General features: G+C 42.4%; 1 protein-coding gene and 1 long non-coding RNA gene across 2 annotated transcripts in view; both read right to left on the bottom strand.

The window, feature by feature from the left end:
- Window positions 1-20,399, bottom strand: part of LOC118557842 (NLR family CARD domain-containing protein 3-like) — a 128,769-nt gene that overhangs the window by 46,243 nt on the left and 62,127 nt on the right. The gene's annotated exons all lie outside the window — the stretch shown is intronic.
- LOC118557895 lies at window positions 4,577-7,678 on the bottom strand. Its single transcript, XR_004928090.1, has 3 exons — window positions 7,525-7,678; window positions 6,652-6,774; window positions 4,577-6,551 (listed from the first exon to the last, which is right to left on the bottom strand). It is a non-coding gene; the product is annotated as an uncharacterized LOC118557895 (long non-coding RNA).

Genomic DNA, 20,399 nt, shown 5'->3' with positions numbered 1-20,399 from the left:
AAGCAGATGGTCTCACCAACCAGCGTCTATGGACTGAACCAACTTGGTCTATCTCCACTCCACCACCAGTTTCAGGCCTGGGGGGAAACATCCCTGTTCTCATACACCTGCTTATGCATATTAAAGGAAAATTCAGCGCTAATGTTTCCTGCTGAGGTCTGAGCGCCAAAGTCTTAAAATAATTGTAGCAATAAAATTCTTCTAATTGTCTTTTTCTCTCCGTGTGAGTTTTTCAGATTGAATTAAAATAGAATTTATGTGAACAAAGACAACAGGCGATAATAAAGCAGATGCTAGACAACTGAACACATCTGGATCAAACATGGTGCAGCCGTAGAGAAAACCAGGAAACCAGGAAATACAAGGAAACGCCTCTGAAGGAGCAACTGGATCCACAACCAGGAGAAAAAGGAGAGAAAAACTCCAAATGGCCGTATTCTAAAGGACTCTGATTGGTGGCCTGCTGTGATGTCATCAGAGGCTGGTTGGAAAAGAACTAAATAGCAACCATGACATGTTGTTCTGCAGGAGACAAACTGTCTCTAGAGAGATTTTACAGAAAGGTGCGGCTGCTGCTGCAAAGAATCAGAGATCAACTGAGAACAAAGTTTGATTTTCAGCTTTTATTCAGCAGCTAAATCACAATCTGCAGACTTCAGAGTTTTCAAAGCACTTTTCCTGATTCAGCTCAATTCTTCATCTAGAACAGGATGTGAGTCTCTGACGTCAGCATTAGCTAAGATCATGAGGAAGAAGCAGCAGAGAACCGGTACCGGTTCTACTGAACAACTGGAGCTGCTACATGTGGAGAATGCAAAGTTCCATTTAGTAAAACATCTTTTGGTAAAAATGTTTTTTTCTGTCAAAGGAACCAACCTGTGGGATGGTCTTCCCACAAATCTGAGTCTGACTAGACGTTCCACTCAGAAAGCAAACGATGCTAAAGGCGCTTTTACATCATTATTCAGTTTTTGTCTGAAGAAAAGAGACAAAGGAAGGAAACTGAGCGTTTGTTGGTGCTGATAAGCAGGAAATCAGAGCCTGACCAGCACCACGGTTACATGAAGCAGCAGCTTGGTTCTGAAGGAGAACCAGACTGAGTTCTGTTCCTGGTTCTGTTCACAGTCCACAGAGAGAAAAGCAGAACAAGTTCACACTCACCCTGATCCAGAGTCTTCTCTCTGTTCTGTTCTGCTGCTAAATGGAGTCAGAACCTGTTTCTCCTGATCTGATACCTGACTGTAACTGACTCACCTGAGGCTCCGCCCCCTGTCCAGGTGAGTTTACCTGACTTTAAACACCTTTCCTCTCAGTTCTTCTCTCTGTTCTGTTCTGCTGCTAAATGGAGTCAGAACCTGTTTCTCCTGATCTGATACCTGACTGTAACCGACTCACCTGAGGCTCCGCCCCCTGTCCAGGTGAGTTTACCTGACTTTAAACACCTTTCCTCTCAGTTCTTCTCTCTGTTCTGTTCTGCTGCTAAATGGAGTCAGAACCTGTTTCTCCTGATCTGATACCTGACTGTAACCGACTCACCTGAGGCTCCGCCCCCTGTCCAGGTGAGTTTACCTGAGTTTAAACACCTTTCCTCTCAGTTCTTCTCTCTGTTCTGTTCTGCTGCTAAATGGAGTTAGAACCTGTTTCTCCTGATCTGATACCTGACTGTAACTGACTCACCTGAGGCTCCGCCCCCTGTCCAGGTGAGTTTACCTGACTTTAAACACCTTTCCTTTCAGTTCTTCTCTTTTTATCAGCAGTGAACTGAGCTGTAAAACTCTGAGGTCAGGTTGTAACTTGTCTGTTTTTCAGGTTTCTTCTCAGTCTTCAGCTCATTTCCAGTCAACATTTTATTGCATTCAGTAGTTTTGTTCTCTGGAAACATTTTATAGGGTCCTCACCCTTATAGAGTGGTGGTAAGGGACTTTCTGAGAGACAAGAAAAAAGACCCCCCCCCCCCCCAAAGCAAAAAGCCTAGCTCCTCCACTGGAGGCTGGTTAATTAGTTTCAGCAGCCTGATGGGTTAAAGGTGCAGCTCTAGTAATGTCATTTACTGAGGATCAATAAATAGAAACATAATGAATAATCCTGAATAACAAGTGGAAACATCTACAAAGAATATATATACATGTACATCTCCTTGTTTTTGATTGCTACACGGAGCACTTCTCACCAGGCTGGTGGGTAAAAATAGAGAAAAAGAGAAATTAATCTGCAGCAATAAGCTTTAAAGTGCTTGTATTTGCTCTGTGATCCAGGGACCAATTGACTTTTCTAAACTCCTCTATTCACCTTCCAGAGAGATCAGAGCCTCCATCTCTATGTAAAAACCTCTTTTTATCAGTTCCTCCACATTTTCTGCTGACAACCCTTTGCTTCAGATTTTATTTAGCAGAGCAGGTCCAACTGTGACAGAAACAGAAATGATTCCAGGCCTGTATTGAACACAGGGACTGGAAAGTGTCCACAGAGGACGCTGATCTGGAAGACTTGCCATCATCTGTGTTGTCCTATAGTCACTTCTGCACTGATGCAGTCCTACCCACAGAGACAGTCAGAGTTTTTCCTAAACAGAAAGCATGTGTGGACGATGCAGGCTGAAGGCAGGAAGCGCGCTTCCTGTATCCACAGAGCATGACCTGCAGTGTGGATGCAGATCAGGAGACAGACTGGCCTACAGCAGGGCTACAAGTCAACTGAAGAAATGCACCTTAAGAGTCAAAGAAGGGACAAATGTTCTTTTTCTTTTGCTAGAAGACATAAAGCATATTAGTATAATAGCTCAGCGCTCAGGAAGCATGACTAAAAAGTCTCTTCCTGTTCTCAGGAACTCTGATAAACAGTTTTCTGGTTGGCTGCTGGAACCAGAGTCAGGACAGAAATCAGCACAACAAGCTTTGTTTCTGCAGAGATCTGAGTGTCCTTGTTCCTCCACAGCCAGAAAGCATCATTCTAAACACATTTAGAGCTGCTCACACCAAACACTCAACACAGCTGCTCACCACTGTTGTATAGTAATGAAGTAAAAATACTTCACTGCTGTACTTAAGTAGATTTTGGAGTACTTTATACTTTCCTCGAGTACAATTTTTTTGATAGATTTATCTTTTACTACATTTCCGAACTTAATTGCATACTTTTACTCCCATACATTTTCAATGTTTGGATTAGTTGAGAGAGAGAGAGAGAGAGAGAGAGAGAGAGAGAGAGAGTAGAGAGTGAGGAGAGCGATATTAGAGGAGATAGATAGAGAGAGGAGATGCGAAGCGCGACGAGAGAGAGAGAGAGAGAGAGAGAGAGAGAGAGAGAGAGATTAATATCCGTTTTATTTGACTCAAAGGCATAGCTGCACTAAGATCACCGTCTGTACCTGGTTTTAGAACTAGTGAGGTGAATCATTTCATTTTGTCCTTTAATTAAAGTCTGCTCCATTCTTCTACTATGAGCCTTGATATTTCTAGTTAAAGTATTTGTTCATTTTAACAGAGAAAACCTCTGCCTTTGACATTATTGTAAATATGAACAATTCAGTCTTAAATTATGGCTGTAATGAAGACCCGGTTTGTTACCAGATAAGTAGACACATGCACCTGAAACGCTGGAACATGCACACAGCACTTTGTGATGATACGTGGCAGAAATAAGAAAAGCAAAAGGAAAACAACAGGAATAATCAGTCGTACTTAAAAGTCATAAACTGTCAGATGCAACCTGCCACAGAGACATCATCAACCACCAAATCATATAAACTGGGTTTATTAAACATTAGATCTCTGTCAGGAAAATCCCTTTTAATTAATGACTTCATTATTGACAATAATCTTGATGTAATGTTTTTAACAGAAACATGGTTACATGAATCTAATGAAGCAGCTATTCTATTAGAGACGACTCCTCCAAACTACAATTTTCTTTGTGAGAGCAGACAGCAAAGGAAAGGTGGAGGAGTAGCAACATTGTTTAATGATTCACTAAAGTGTAAAAAGGTGTTTTTGGGAAAATTTGACTCTTTTGAACATTTGGCTCTCCAGGTAAAGAGCCCGGTACGAACTATGTTTCTGAATGTTTACAGGCCTCCTAAGTCCACAGTGACTCATTTAGCCAAAGGGACATCGTAAGAAAACGCACCTTTAAGGACAATGCCACGGAAACCTTTATTCAAGCTTACTCTGCTACTTCAACCTTGGGCTGCAACTCAGTAGATGAGCTAGTAGATAACTTTCAGTCTAAAGTCTCAGACATCATAGACAGTAGTGATGGGTCCAACAACACCGATGCGTCGGCGCATGTGTGAGCTCATCAAAGATTTGCCATGACCAAACAAGACGGCACTATGGAACAGTGAACATGTAAATGTAAACTCAGAGCCCAGAATATGACCAAAAACAAATTCTCAAAAATAAATAAATAAAACTGGCTCCAAATAGTAAACTGCAAGACAATACCACCAGAGCTGACCAGCAGTACCCTGGTGGTATTTATAAAGGTTTGAGAAACACTGCTATGGTCATATAAGCTTTGAATGGGAACAACATACTGCAAACTCAAAGCCAGGATACACTCAAGAGAGCATAATTCTCTGATTTTGATGGGAAGAAGCAAAATGTTTTACAAAGTCATCCATGTTGAGGGTATGTGCCCTCCTTGACTCAACACTGAGAATGCCAAGATGACCTAACCTGTCATCAGCCATAGCTGTTCTAAGGTGGTTTTTGATCAGTTTTAGAGCAGAAAAACTTTGCTCACAGGACGCAGTACTGACTGGGATAACAACTGAAATCTTACAAAGTCTAAACAGCTCATGAAAATCCTCTTTATAAGGTTCCAGGAACACAACAAAGTCAAGTAAAGTAGAGGGTCTCTCTAACCCACCTTTTTCTCTCCTCAGAAGCAGCCGTCTGGTTTGGTGAACCTCATGTTTAAGATCTTCTACATCTGACTCAAATGTCTGTCCAAAAGCATACAGTGTTTCCTCTTTCAAGAATAATGGGCTTTTTGGGACTAGAGACTGAACCCCTAGCATTAGCTCACAATTCTTCTGTGAAAAACGCCTCTCAAGCTCAGCTGTGAGACAGTCAAGTATCTGATAAAAGACACCTCTGTTAAAATCCTCCTTACTTTGGTCACTGTGCCTCTGTCCTACAGTAGTCATCACCAGTGAGTCCAAAAACCTGGAACTGGCCTTAGGCTGTCTCTTGCTGAGTGGCAGGGTGCTTATTTTGCAGCGTTCTACTAGTTCTTGAGTGTCCCTCAGTAGTTCACCAAAGCAAGCTTCACTTCTGTAGCTTTTCAATGTGTCTGTCAGGGAGCCGACTAACTCTACGGCTTTTGATCAATCAAGATTGCTAGATTGAAGCACGTCAGACAGGATTTTAATATCCCCAAACACTTTACAAAAAGTAACTAAAAGTGCTATAGACTGAAAATCAATCTGAGCCAGAAGACCCTTTGCTTCCACTTTTCTATCCCCACTGTTATTTTCAAAGGAAATATCCTGCAGAAGCCTCAAAACCGCTGGAAGCCTGTCTCTCACATTGAGACATGCCAGGTATCTACATGCCCACCTAACATCTATCAGTCTCTGGAGCTCCCTAGGCTTCTCTAGTGGATACAGCTCTTTTTGGACAGCAAGCCACTTGGTGTGAACAGCAGAACCAGTTACAAATTTATAAATATTCTGAAGAAGAGAAAAAAAGTCTTCAAGATTCAAACAGTGTGCGTTACAGTGTAGATAAAATGCAAAGTTGGCATCGTTTTTAATGCGTGCAGCAACACCTGAATGCTTCCCACTCATCACAGAGGCACCGTCATAACCCTGTCCTACAAGCTTGTTTCTGTAGTCCAGACCATGCTTCTCCAGACACCCCACTATCATTTTGGTCACACCCTCAGCATCCAAGCTTTCTGCCCACTGAAAGTGAAGGAAGCGTTCATGTATGGCACCACTGCAATAGTAACAAACCACTAAAGATATTTGTTCTTTCTGTTGTAAATCTCTAGTCTCATCTGCCAACACACTGAACACCTCGCTTTGTTTAACTGCAGCTATGATTTCTTTTTGAACCATTTCAGCCAATCCCTGCAGAACCTCATTTTGGATTTGGTGGCTAGTATACTTTGCATTGCCATGTGCATCTAACCTTCTCTGCACAAAGGGGTTATGCTTTGCAATTTCATTCAAAATGGCTAAAAAATTGCCTTTATTGTCAGTCATCAGACTCCCTGTGACCCCTTTGTGCAATATTTTGAGTTGCTGTTAATAGTAACACCTCAGCAACTGTTTTAATGTATTTTTTATTTTCTTCAACTTTCTGTTTCCTAGCCTCATTTAAGGCCTCCTGCTTCAGATGTGAAGGATGATTCTGTAGAACTAGGCAGGGAGAAATGCCTGCATGCAAAACAGTAACTGGCATTTTGAGATACAGAGTACTCAAGCCGTGGATTGTCTTTGTACCAAGAGCTGTTCAAAGCCCTTGTTCTTGTTCCATGCTGAGTTCTTGGGAACTTTGACAGACATGGCTGAGCTGGACCTTCCGCTTTAGTTCTTGAGATGTCTGGGATAAATATTAGGTCATTATATTAAGTATTTTTGGGCATAAGTTAAGTTGTAATTAGTTAAGTTTCTGTAGCATAACATGGGTAGTGTGTGCCTACCAACTGGTCCTTTTGGTGTGCAATAGGTTGTGCTGGGTGGGGGGAGTTCGGTGCCATTTCCTTCTGCTTCACTGTCTTCCTCCCCAGAGTCTGACTCTGAATCCATATCACCCTCATCTCTCTCTGGAACGTAATTGTGAAATGCATAAACAGACACAATAAAAAAGCAAAAAGCATCATGCTAACCTTTAGAATTGGGCTTATTGGATTTTACTACTTAATAACTCTCTGTCACAGCCTGTAACCTGCTGGTGATACACTTGGGCCTGGTGTCTCCAGGCTGGTCACTGCTGCAGGGTTCTGTCTGGTCCTGGTCTGGCCCTGGTTTTTGCCTCTTTAAGAACAACTGGGACATATTCCCTTTTCTCTTCATTTGGGCTCTACACAAAATAAGACAGCCTGGTATTTAGACTCCATGACTGTTTGGCAGAGACAACACTATTTTAACTATTATTTAAACTATAGTTTTTAGTTTTCTGTAGCTAGCTAAAATAATACTAAATTAAAAATAAATTAAATAATATAACTAGTTAGGTTATAATTCAAAGCTTTCATATGACATAGCCTACTTACATTTCAGTCATTATAAAACTTAACAATGGTTTTTCACATATTCTAACCACACACATTTCAAGCTAGAGCTGGGAGATATATCCTGGTTAAATGAATAAAACATTACAGGGCAGCATGTGCACTAAAACATGTGTTAAAAGAATCTGTCTAAAACACCATCTATCAGCACTAGCATTGCTAATATAATAAACCAGGCACTACGGAGCGGTGCACAACCATTTTCTTTTTCATTTTTAGAAATGTATGACAAGTGCCGCCTCTCATTAGGAAGGTAACAGAGCGATAAAATGTTGTAAATACCTGCAAAACTCCTCAACGGTGTCCTCTAAAGCCGCAGGTGTGTTTTGGATCAAGCAGGAACCACATGTCAGCTTAACCAATGAACAGCGTCAGTGAGCAGCATGTAGGCTGCTACCATACACACATATATAAGCATAGACATATAAAGAGTAGACCCCGCATCGACCGCTATCGCCTATAGGCGCTGACGAGATTTAGGGGCGCCATCTTGGGGCGGTCGACAACTCCGCTCAGTCTAATGTGCTAACCAGGTGCAGGATCAATTTTAATCAACTATAACTCGTTTAATGTTGAACTAATTTTCACATTTGTTTTGCTTAAAACTTTAAAACTATAGCTATTATATCAAATGGTCCAGTGCGTTTAAATAATCTTAGTGAGGTTAAAAGTAATAGAATATTCTGACATGATGTATGTATGTTTCAAAACACAGCCACTCACACATTTTTATAAGTTTTTTATTACCATATAAACAAACACATTTGTACATGTACACATATATATGTACATATATATACGTTCCAAAAAGAACCCGTGATAGGCGAAATCTGTGACGTAGTAACCTTTATTTATTTATTTTACAATTATTATACAATGAAATACTCCATAGTACATTGAAACCAAAGAACAAAATCTTTTTACAGGCCCAAGCATTTGTTTAACAAATAAAAGTACTGTATAAACGTTCTTTTATTATTATTGACAAATAACTACTGTGCTGTAAAATAATAATTTTAATCATCAATACGAACTGAAGGCTTCAGATTGCAGTGATCAGTACCGCCCCACCGCGACCCAAGTCATTGGATTAGAACGGGAGAAAAAGAAAAATTATTATAAAAAAAATACGAAGTACAGTAGGAAAAATAGTGACTCGCGTGTATTTCACTGCTTTTCTGACTGAGCCGCTGCATCCTGACTCCATTCTGTAGCGTTTTTTTTTCTTCTAAAGCCCGCGGTGCAGGTGTGTTTTTTTTTCGGGAGATAAACATAGTTATCGGTAGTTGTTGTCGCTCTTCTTACTTCTGGGCAAAAAGAATCTTATAAACTGACATGCCAACACCGATTATTATTGAAAACTGTAATGAACGGCAGCGGCTCATCAATGCAAGTCCGTGAAGCAGCGAGACCGTGAAAGGTGAACCGCGATATAGCGAGGGTTCATTATATATATAATATATATATATATATATATATATATATATATATATATATATATATATATATATATAGTTTCCTCTGAGTCCCGGTGTAGAGCTTCTAACTGGTGCTGATTGGAAGTGGAGGCCTGGTGACGCCCCTGCTCCAGGACCTGTACGCCTCCAGGACTCTGAGGCGTGCAGGAAGATTGTGGCTGATCCCTTCACCCCAGTCACAGACTATTTCAGTCACTTCCCTCTGGCAGGAGGCTGCGGTCCATCAGAACCAGAACCAGAACGGCTGCGCTCCATCAGGACCAGAACCAGAACAGGCTGCGCTCCATCAGGACCAGAACCAGAACCAGGCTGCGCTCCATCAGAACCAGAACAGCTGCGCTCCATCAGAACCAAACAGAACGGCTGCGCTCCTCCAGAAACCAGAACAGGCTTCTCCATGCAGGACCAGAACCAGAACAGGCTGCGCTCCATCAGAACCAGAACCAGAACAGGCTGCGCTCCATCAGGACCAGAACCTCACGCCACAACAACAGTTTTTTCCATCTGCTACCAGCCTGATGAACAAGGCCAAGAGCCGCCTGTGACTCTGGACACTGTCTCTCTCCCCCGTTCAGGACTTACAAGCTTCTGCGTTACATTAACGCACAGTTTACTGAGTGGATATAGCTTCTGTATATAGATCCATTTTATTTTATTGTATTTTTATTTTTTGTCTGCACCATCATCACCAAGTCAAATTGCTTGTAGGTGCAAACCTACTTGGCGATTAAACTTGATTCTGATTGTGCAGCCCAGCAGCTCCTCTTCCTCTCCCAGCTCAGCTTCTTTTATGGTGGACAGGTTAGTGGTTCTGGAGGCTACAGCAGCTATCCAGGAGTTTACTACAGCAGCGCTACTAGAGCTGTTGACAGCGGTTCTACTTATTGGCTCCAGCAGGGAGCTCCAGACAACAGCAGCCCTCAGCAGTCTGCAGAGGAGAGCTGGAGCTCTTCATCTGATACCAGCGGTGAGGACCAGCCGCTCTTCACTCCTGTAGATGAAGAGCATCAAGCGTACGCTTTCAAGTCCAAGTCTGGCTACAACCGTAAGCAGCTGAGCTTCTTTTAGTTCTTCTACAACAGAACCAACAGTGTTCCCCATCCTGGGAAGAAGCTCAGCATCCAGACAGAAAGGGAAGCGAGGCTCTCTTCACTGTATTACTCTGCTGGCTGCTCTGACAGAATCTTGATGGAGAAAAAGGGGGTGATGTGGAGCGGTGGAAGAGAGAGAGAGAGAGACAGCTGCTGAAGTCATGGCAGCCATGCCACAAAAAGGCTGTGCAGCAGCACCCAATACGATGAAAACCAGGAGTTAACTGATTAAAGAGCAAAGCGGAATGCCACAGGTCATGAGTGCAGCTTGTCCTGCAGGGCTGAGGGAACGGTGCGGGGTTATACCGTGTACCGTTGCATCCCTGCTGTTTGTTGCAGTGGGCCTACCACAGCCCACAGTGCAGCAGCAGACTGGCCTCCTTCAACTTTGGGCTTGGCTCGCCATCAAACTCTGCTCCTCCATCCGTTCATGTGCTGGAGGAACCCAACAAAAGCTGTCAGAAAGGATCAGAAGGTTATGGCTGGATTCATATACGTCCCATTTGACTGGAACTCTATATCAATAGAATTATTTTTGTTAACAATTCAAAGATGACTAAATGTTTCTAAACACAGTTTTTTCTGTACTGCACCTTTAAGGATGTAAATATGTTGGTGATGATTGTCAGTCATCCAGGTCCTGATCCTGGAACCCTGATTGGATTTATAGCACTCAGAAATACAGGGTTTCTTGAATGCATCGTAGTTGCTGTATGATGATTCAGGGTTTCTTAACCTTTTTGACCTCAGGGCCCAACTTTTCCTGTCCAAATGGGCCCATTTATAATATCAACAGTCTCATGGGTTACCAAAATGGTGGCACTTCCAATTGATTTATATTAAATATCTTGCACAATGATAATAAGTGTTCTGATATCCGTATCCAATCCAAGAACAAATAACACGGTGATCAAAAAAAGAAACCAACATACTTTGATGCTCACAAGAACATTTATTTTTCAAGTTTGTATAAACCTGCACATACAGATTGCATCCTGGCCTGGGATTAAGTGAAAGAAGTCAAATTGTGATATCGTCCAGCCCTACGTTGGATGTTTGGTTTCTAGGTGACGCCTTAACTTTGAAGGCTTAAGTGCTTCGTTGGATAGCATCAGTCCACACTCCACACATCGTGCTCTGGGCTCTTTGTCGTTACCTCCATTAACAAAGCCAGACTAATAAATTCAGGATCCTACTTGTGCAAATGTTTCCTCTTTTTTGGACGGGAAAGGTAATCGTTTTCGTCATAATGTTTTTGTTTTAAATACGTCTCCCATTTTCAGGCATGCCAGTTCTTCTTCTTCTTGCGGACCTCTAGGTGCCACTGGCGGCCCAACTGTGGGCCGGGGCCCCGTTGTTAAGAATGGCTCTTCTAGTCGTCTGATGTCCTCCCTACATCTTCTACGTGACAAAAATTGACTCTATTGGCCCTAGTCTTAGAAAACTGATGAAGTCTTCTTTCTTCTGGCTCTGAATCTCACTTATTTAATAAGCTGTTTTCTACCCCCAACTAAAGAAGCCACATCTGGATTCTTCTCTTCCTGACGGCTATAGAACCATCTCCAACTTCCCATTTCAATCACAGATCCTTGAAAATGTAGCTGAAAAACTGAATCACTTTCTGGCAGATATGGACATCATTAATACTTTTCAATCTCTTTTCTGAATATTAAACTCTTTAAATAAACGACACACTGCAATGAAAAGGCGCCTTCTTAGAAGCCCCAGGCTTTCATTTACCCGGCTAAACCAACTCCTGGAGTTTTAAATCCTGGGGCTATCAATGGAAAAGGGGCCATTATTGCATTTAGGCAGCTGGACTTTTCACAGTGGAAGAGGAGTGGCATTTATTCACTGTTAAACTATTTAAAGCTACTAAGTTGCAGGTTCAAAAACTCATAAACAAATAAAGAAGCAATCTATAAAAAACATAATATATGTAAAACAACAAATAAGACTTCAACAGCCAAAATTTCCAACTGAGTCAAAATCCAGAAAAATTATTTTTGGGAGAAGATTAGAAAGCAAAAGATGAGTCGGCATGCCTGATATGTAAAGATCATTATTTCAATAGTTGTTGTGCGATGATGGAGGAAATGAGGTCACCCCTCCGCTCTGCTGCTGTTAAAATGTTTGACCCAAGTCATACATTTTAAAGGCAAAGGTACCAAACAATCCTAAAAATGTAAGGAAACTTCTGACCTTCAAGAAAGTAGTAAAACAATGTCTGACAAAAGGTCATTAATTATTCAGCCATTTACAGAACAGAAATAATTGTGGCAATCCTGATTCAGCTAAAACAGCAAAGGTTTTATTTAGATTTTGTTTAGGGGACCCACAGGTTAACTAATTAAGCAATCACATTCAGAAAAAAAAACATCCTTCCTAAGGAGAAAAAAAACAGAACTTACATAAATCTCTCTACCTAGGAGGGTGGGCCTAGTGATTAAAGCAACAAGCATAGACTGAGAACACACCTATGCTACAGGTCATTCTGAACAAATGCAGCACAGTGACAAAAACTTGTAAAGATTTGAGACAGATCTAAAAATTACATACTAGAGATATGCTGAAAAAACTAGAAAGTAAAAACTGTTGCCTTTAATGACAACAAACATCTCACAGAAAACTAGAGCTGTGCAGTTTGACTTAGTATTTCTAGCAGAGCCATTTCCCTCATGTATGGATTCTCATGTGTGTGTTAAAGGTTGCTTTATGTCTAAATCTTTGTCCACATACATCACAACAATAAGGCTTCTGTCCTGTGTGGATCCTCATGTGTTTGTTCAAATTTCCAGTTTCGCTAAATTTTTGTCCACATATATCACAACAATAAGGCTTCTGTCCTGTATGGATTCTCATGTGTTTGTCACAAATATCACAACAACAACGCTTCTGTCCTGTGTGGATTCTCATGTGTGTGTTTAAGTGTGTTTTTTGCCTAAATTTTTTTCCACACAGATCACAACAGAAAGGCTTCTCTCCTGTATGAATTCTCATGTGTTTATTCAAAGTTGTTTTGTGGCTAAATCTTTGTCCACATAGATCACAACAGAAAGGCTTCTGTCCTGTGTGAATTCTCATGTGTCTGTTTAGATTTGTTCTTATGCTAAATTTTTGTCCACATAGATCACAACAGAAAGGCTTCTGTCCTGTGTGAATTCTCATGTGTTTGTTTAAAGTTCGTTTTTCACCAAATCTTTGTCCACATTGATCACAAGATAAAAGCTTCTGTCCTGTATGGATTCCCATGTGTGCTTTTAAATTAGAGTTTTGGTTAAATCTTTGTCCACATAGATCACAACAGTAAGGCTTCTCTCCTGTGTGGATTCTCATGTGTGTGTTTAAATCATATTTTCCCATAAATGTTTTGCCACAGTCTTCACAGCTAAGCTTCCCTCCTGTCTGGACTTTCCTTCCTGAGTCCACATTTTTCTTCTCTGTAGAACATTTCTTATATCCAGAGTCTGACAAGTGTTTCAGCTCAGACAGAGGGTTCTCTACATCACTGTCCTCTTCATCCTCCTCAGTGTCTTCAGCCTCTGAAGAAGTGGAAGCATCTCCATGATCTTGTATCCTGATGGATTCTTCTCCATCATTCTCTTCTGGAAGCTCTCTGCCTTTAATCTGGTCTGGATAAAGCTGTGAGAGCAGCAGAGACTGTTCATCATCCAGACTCTTTATGGGAGGAGCAGAGACTGGAAACCTGATGGCATTAATCACCTCCTTCCCATTGAGCTGCTCTCCTGGCAGACTGATGTAGACTCCCTCCTGTTCCTCCTTGATGTGGGGGGGCTTTGGGTCATGCAGGTCATCAGGAGGTCTGTGGTCTAAAGAAGCTTCTTCTTTAACAATCAGCTTCTTCTGAACATCTGCAGGAAACATTGAAACACATTATGCATTTTAGAAAGTATTTTGATCTCAGCCTACCATTTTAACCTCTGAATATCCATTGAGCGGAGCGGCTTTGTTGCTAACCAAAGTCAGTTTTTTAGTGCATTGTACCACATAAAATTGGCCAGTAAGCACAAATTTAATCAAATGTAAAAGGCACACCAGATTATAAGGTCAACATCAACTTTTGAGAAAATGTAAGGATTTTAAGTGCACCTTATAGTACAAAAAATACGGTAACACAACAAAAAAAGACATGATGCCAAAACCACGGTTAATGGAGACGACTTTTGTGCAGATGATTTATTTTGTAAATTTTATTCTATTTAACTTGTTTACTCCTATTCAGTAAACTAATAGAAACCTGTTCTGTTAAATTTTATAAATATGTTCAAGTTCAATAATATGAAAACAACTATGTTTGCTTATTCAGCCAGTATTTAACAAAGGTGGCACAAAAAACTGTTAAAACATAAGGATGGGTATCTTATAAAATTTAGCGTACTGTAAAAAAATAACTACATGTTATGCTGGTGAAGATTTGTTTTTTAACTTTTTTGAAACTACATGTTATAGAAAGACCCTGTTGATACAAGAAAAAGTTGTCATGGTAACTGGATCCTGGAAGAGCAGATTCAGTCAACTGCGACTTATTTTTAACGGAGCAGAAATCTAGACATGGAAGTAGAGATGTTTTACTTTTGTTAAGAAGTATAAGAGGAGCGTCGACGCTTTATTCTCATTATTGTCTTTATTTATCTAAATAAGTAAATAGCTCTGTGGTTGTTTCCAGATTTCTGAAATTGTTCTGATGGTCACTCCGTCTGTTGCCACCAAAAACTCCACCTTCCAGAGTCAATTCTGGCTCTCTGCTTTATTCTTGGAAAATCTTTGTTACTAGATAGACCAGCATGAATGGATCAAATGAAACAGACCCCAAATGTACAACTAATACTAAATAAAGTAATAAAGTAGATTTGAGTTCTTAGCGGTATTATTAGGCTGCGGTTTTTAGAATGAAGAACTGCTTTTTTACTTTATTTTATTAAAGAGTAGCACTCATGAAGAGTGCCTCAAGGCTCAAATCTTGGCCTCTTCCTCTTCTGTCTTTTTCTGTCCGTTTGGGTTCGGTTCTAAGAAACCAGTATTTAGCTTTCTTTTTTTAAAGGCAGAAAACAGTCAGACTTTTATGACACTAAAAAGGAAAATAGTTGCTCTAAAAACAAACTTGTCAAAGGCATTGCAGAAAGCATGGATGTCAAAGTTTCTGTGGGACCTTAAAGTCAGTATCTGACACACGCTGCTACTGACCTGAGTATAAGACTTGAGAATAATCTGAACTTTGATGCTGAGCTAAAATCTGTGCTCCACTCCAGCTTTTTCAGACTGACAAACCTGACTAAGGATTTTAATCTATACTTTAATTACAACTTACTTATATAGCTGCACTGCACTTTACTCTGGGCTTAGTAAAACTCCAGTGGCTTGACTGCAGCTGCTCTTCTTTTAGCTGCTACCAGAAAATAAAAGCATGTTTTTTCCACTTTTAGCAGCCATTCATTGGCTACTGGTTGACATTAAAATGGATTTTAGAATTCTTTGATCTATTTTAAATGTCTTGATGGCCTTGCTTTCTACTATGTGTCAGAGCTGCTTCATCTGCACGCTCCCTCTCATATGCTCAGGTCTGCAGATCAGTTTTTATCAGTCACCTGTGGTGCCATCAAGCCATGGAGGAAAAATCAGACTGAGTTGGAATCAAAGAAGTTTGTTCCTTTTCCAGGCACCAAGGAACTGCCCCCCCCCCCCCCAGCTGGATGTAAGCTAAGTGTGCAGTCTTTGTTGTGCAGAAGCAGACGCTGCAGTAAAAGAATGCATCTATGCTGAAACATGTGATTTTTCTCCTCAGCTGCTGCAGGAAAGCTGACTCCAGACGGAGTGCAGAGGTCTGCCTTTAGCAGCCAGGCCAAGCTGAGAGGAGGAGCTGATGTGAAATGGCCCACTGCAGCCCACTCACAGGCCCCACAGGAGCAGCTAGGCCAGCCCAGCTGAGAGGAGGCCCCACTTCTCCATGCTGCAGCCCCCATTTGCCCTGCTGCAGCCCTGCACAGCTGACTTTTCTACAGCCTAGGACCCGCAGCTGCCCTCTAACAGCTACGTTTCAGCTAGCCGCATGACTGCATGCTGCTGAGCAGACAACCAGCTTTTCCTTGGAGGAAAACTGCTTCCACTGGACGCCCAAAGTCAATCTGATTGCCACTCAGCTTCAGCCACTCATTGCCTTTGTCAGCCTCTGATAGCTGTCTCTTTGCTACACTTTGCTTTATGTAGCAGGGATTCAGGCAATGCATTCAAATGCAGAAAGCCTTTCAGAAAGCTCATTTGGAGCAGCCAACACATTTAACCACAGTTGCTAATCACTGTCTTTAAAAAAGCTTCTTATTCTGACAGCCTGCTTGACACATGGATAAACAATGGAAGAACAAATGTTCCTGTGGAGGGAGGGGCAACATTTAGTCTGATAGGAAGCTGATGAATCCAGAGAGTTTTGGCCTTTAGCTGCAACACAGGACCCAGAAACAAAGTAAAGCAATGGTTACTGTTGATAGGAGCAGCAGTTAATGGAAAGCTGCTATCAGTCTCCTCCTTCACAAGGAGCTGCTCTCCTTCCTGACGGGCCCCGGGTTCCTCCTGTTCCTCCTTTATGTGGAGGGGCTCTGACTCCTGCTGCTCCCCCTCAGGACTCTGTTCTTCAGGAGCCTCTTCTTTAACATCTGCAGCCAACACTGAAACACATTACATGCTTTATCAACAACTAGATCTTTACAATGTTGCCACCATGGTCTTTAGTGTCATTCTGCTGTGGAGATTCAATGGGATTATTCTGCTAAAAGCATTTACTAACTGCTAAACTCTGCATGTGTTTTTCTATCTATGTTAGCAGCTTCTTCATCTTCTTTAGCCAGTTAAGTTCTCAGAGCAGCTGAGGAAGGTCCAAAGAGCCTCTTGTTGCTCTGAAGCCACAGTTTGCAGAGTTCTGCCACATAAAGGGATGGACAAGGAGAGCTTTGATGAGAGAAGCAGTCAATGGAAACTCTGGAGGAGCTGCAGAGATCAGCAGCTCAGGTGGACAATCTGACAACAGGACAGCTTTTTTTCTGGAGCGTCTCCAAAACTAGGAATTTTATGGACAAGTGGTGAGAAGAAAGCCAGAGGAAGTCCTGTTGGACTTTGTTACAAGCATGTAGGAGATTCCTCCAGAATGTCACCAGATGAGACTAAAAGTGATGGCAAAAGCTGAACGTTTGGCTCCACACCACCACTGTTCATCACCCTGACCACTGCACCCCCCATTACTGTATCCGTGGCAGAAGTAGCCAGATCCAAACAATGAAGGCAACACTTCAGCTCCATACAAACTATTCTATGTCTCAGCATAACTGTGTGCAACAGCGTTTAGCTTTAACTTGGACAATCCCACTTGCTCTCTATGTATCAGTGCAATGGGGAAATAGCGCCCCCTCTCTGTGTGCTTGCTTATGTGTTGCTGGCCCCTGTAGTCAGTGGCAGTCTGTGAAAGCTGCACAGAGCTGAGTTGTTAACAGTAGAAAAGTGTTAGCAACATAATAAAACATCATTTTTTTAACAACTTAGACAAGTACGGTGGAATGACTATTTACTAGATGTGTGCCTGGCACCAGTTTTAGTGCTTTTAGTTGAGTTAATATTGTAAAAGACTTGATGTGCTAAGCTAAAGCTAACATAAGGCCCTGTTGTAGCGTGCTGAGTGAAGCTGAGCCGTTGCACTGATTCAAAGCCCGTTATGTTCTCATTCAGCTCCATCATTTATTATTGCATTCTTCATTGCGCTTCCATGTGCAGTATGGGAGCTGCAGAGTGACGCAGAAGGACTCAGCTCGGCTGCTGAGGACAGCACAGGGAGTTGTGGGATGGCGTGTGTAAGAAGTGGAGTCACTTTCTGCTGCACTAATCCAGAGAAGGGCCAGACGCATTGCCACAGATCCCCCCCCCCCCACCCAGGCAATGCTCTGTTTGAGCCTCTCCTGTCAGCTAGACGCTCCACAAACATCAAATCACAACTAATTCACTGACAAACAGCTTCTTGACTAAAGCTGGGAGCTCTATCGCCCCCTGCTGGCAAGACTGAGTCTGTCCACATTCCACTATCACTACTGGGAATGGAGCTTTCTGCATCTTTAACTATCAGCAAGGTTTTACTGCACAGCTTCATGCACACTTCTGGATATTAAGCTTTAAGAATATTGCAGAGAATTTACTACAGGCATGAATGGATCATGGTTGAAGCTTTGAGTGACTAACTCATGTAGCACCATGGATCAGATTTTAGTTCAATAGGACTGACTTTCACAACTTGGTGCCAGTCCTGGCAGACCCTAAACACTCTTTGATTTTATTTAGCAGGCTTTAATCTCTATAAAAATAAAACTGGACACATTATTTGATGTGTTATTACCTGTTCTCATTGTTTATTGGTTGTTGTGTATACACTAAGCACGTGTACCGTATTTTCCGGACTAGAAGGCGCACTTAAAATCCTTAAATCTTCTCAACAATTTATGGTGCGCCTTATAATCCGGTGCTCCTTATATATGATCACCGTTGTGCTGACTCAGCGATTTTATGTGGAACAATGCACCTAAAAAGCTGTTAAAATGTGTAAGATAGATAGATAGATAGATAGATAGATAGATAGATAGATAGATAGATAGATAGATAGATAGATAGATAGATAGATAGACAGATAGACAGACAGACAGACAGACAGACAGACAGACAGACAGACAGACAGACAGACAGACAGACAGACAGACAGACAACAACGAGTTTGCAGGGGCGGATCCAGGATTTTTCAAAGGGGGGTGCGCACCTAAGGGTCATGGGGTTAAGGGTCAAGGGTCATGGGGTCGAGACAATGTGAGGCTAAATGACCAAAGAATGCCATCTTTACTCTTTTACACTACCCTAATTATTCATCTAAGGATTTTTTAATTGATAATAATTTTAATGGATGAACATAAGTGGAATTAGCATGATTACCTTATTGTAATAGACCCCTTGCATCTGACGTCACAGTCACGTGATCGGGGGTGCGCGCCTCCATCTTGGTGGGCAGGCTAGCCTGACAGCCCGTCTACTACATGACAAAACGGGTGATTTAGAGCGTGCTTTTAGTTAGTTTATTTTTGGAATCTAAGCAATGCCTACGACTTGTTGTGCTCCCGGTTGCACAGAGAGGCATTCCAAATCGTTGGATGTACGTTTCTGTCGTTTACCGAAGGAGAAAGGACGAAGAAAGAAATGGATATTTTCAATGAAAAGAGCGCAGGCAGACACTCCCAATGGACTGGGAGGGGGGGGGGGGGCGCATCATACTACGAGAGAATTTGCAGTCTACACTTCATCTCCGGTAAATACAACTTAATTCTGCTCTATTCATTGTTCTACCTAAATAGCGGCGGAGGGGAGGTAGCTATCCCTACACGGCCAGGAGAAGCCGCTGTTGCTGCCGTAGCCGCCGCTGTCTGGAGCAGAAGCCTGGTCCAGACAGCGGCGCTACACGGGCCGCTTCTCCGGCCCGTGTAGCGCCGCTGTCTGAGGCGGCTACGGCGGCTGCTATAGCGATCGTTACACGGGCCGGAGAGCCGCCGCTGTCTGAAGCAGCAGGAAGCGGGTGCAGCAACAGCGGCGGCTCTCCGGCCCGTGTTACGATCGTAACACGGGCCGGAGAGCCGCTGCTGTCCGCTGCTGTCTGAAGCAGCAGACAGCAGCGGACAGCAGCGGCTCTCCGGCCCGCTACACGGGCCGGAGAGCCGCTGTTGCTGCACCCGCTTCCTGCTGCTTCAGACAGCAGCGGACAGCAGCGGCTCTCCGGCCCGTGTAACGATCACCACCTCCCCTCCGCCCGTTCACGGGAGCTAGTATGTCTGTGTTTACGCTGCAATGTCGCCGACACCCCCACCCATTTTAACAAGACAAAAACACCAAAATAATCCGTAGTGAGTGATGTTTTTTTAACCTACCGGGCGGGTCTTCCTCTCTGCTTTGTGCTGTTACACAAACATGTCTGAACATCCATCCATTTTCTGACCGCTTAATCCCTCATGGCGTCGCGGGCGTTGCTGGAGCCTTTTTCCTGATATAAAATAATTGCAGCCGTCCAGTGGTTTCAGGGGCTTTCGTGCTCTCTTGTCCGTACTGGCCTGCGTGTTTATAAAGCAGCTGTGTCGCGGTACGAAACACTTGGCCAGCATTTCACAGACTCGCTCCGTCCCTTCAGGCTTTTGCTGTGTGGATCTGGCAATCTGATACCATCAACCATCAACTTACTCTTAAAACGATCTTGTGATACGTTATCTAAAGAAGAAAAATATGCGGAGAACTCGTCATTTTGTCAAATGGCGTGCCAACCAATATGGCCGCCACGCAAGGGATTCTGGGTAACGGAGTCACGTGGTTGCAAGGGGTCTATTGAAAATGGGTTTTTAAGTCAAAATCTCGTGCTTTTTACAGCATGCACAAGGTTAAAAAGTAGTTTGAAGAAAAAATTATCCTTATCAACAATTAATCAAACAAAGATTTTCTTTATTGCCAGAAATGATATGTATACAGAAAATGAAATAAAAAGACCCAAGGACTAAAGAACAGTTTGGTA

This window comes from Fundulus heteroclitus, chromosome 24 (genome assembly GCF_011125445.2).
Source record: "Fundulus heteroclitus isolate FHET01 chromosome 24, MU-UCD_Fhet_4.1, whole genome shotgun sequence".
Taxonomy (NCBI): domain Eukaryota; kingdom Metazoa; phylum Chordata; class Actinopteri; order Cyprinodontiformes; family Fundulidae; genus Fundulus; species Fundulus heteroclitus.
The sequence above is the reverse complement of the archived record's forward strand: the minus strand, read 5'-3'. Positions and strand labels throughout refer to the sequence as shown.